Source organism: Galleria mellonella, unplaced genomic scaffold (assembly GCF_026898425.1).
Source record: "Galleria mellonella isolate WM207_F2 unplaced genomic scaffold, CSIRO_AGI_GalMel_v1 utg312, whole genome shotgun sequence".
NCBI classification, from domain to species: Eukaryota; Metazoa; Arthropoda; class Insecta; order Lepidoptera; family Pyralidae; genus Galleria; species Galleria mellonella.
Genome location: NW_026442074.1, coordinates 10,659,254 through 10,659,962, shown reverse-complemented (window position 1 = coordinate 10,659,962; position 709 = coordinate 10,659,254). Strand labels below are relative to the sequence as shown.

The window sequence follows — 709 nt, the reverse complement described above, 5'->3', positions numbered from 1 at the left end:
GTTTTGATTTTTTTTTACTATTTTTCCCCATTAGTAAACACAGTAAAGGGTACACTTATATATTTTTTTAATTTGATTTAAAAAATCAGGCTTTTAAGGGTTAAAAGAGCCGCATCAAAATCCGTTGCGTAGTTTTAAAGATCTAAGCATATATGTGGACAGACAGATGGGAAGCGACTTTGTTTTATACTATGTTGTAATGACTCTAAAACGATGGAATTTTTTTTAGAATTAATTGAGATATCTAATTAGAGATGTCTAAAAATTGTTTGCCGTTGTTCGAGACATGTTTTTTTTAAGGTAAATGTTTAGTTGCACTTGTAATATTATGTTAATTTTTTAGAATATATATATATATATATATATATATATATATATATATATATATATATATATATATATATATATATATATATATATATTAGATAGATTTCAAGCTGTACACATTCAGGAATCTTTTGAAGAACCAAAAGTTACTTGATCTGGTTGGTTATATCAAGTCTATATGCAAAAAATATACGCTATCTCATAGATAGGCTCTCGGGGAGTTTTATTGGCAACCTACCATAACATCATCATCATCATCATCATCATCATTATTATTATTATAGCTTTTTATCCACTTCAATGGTCCCCAAGGGTGAAAGCCTCCTCCATCTTTTTCCACTTCTCCTTATCTGTAGCAATATTTGTCCAGTTTTTTTTATAC

At 27.6% G+C, this 709-nt stretch overlaps 1 protein-coding gene across 1 annotated transcript in view; it reads right to left on the bottom strand.

Annotated features, from left to right (window-relative positions):
* The window catches only part of LOC113514974 (uncharacterized), a 212,564-nt gene that overhangs the window by 162,406 nt on the left and 49,449 nt on the right, over nucleotides 1–709 (bottom strand). The gene's annotated exons all lie outside the window — the stretch shown is intronic.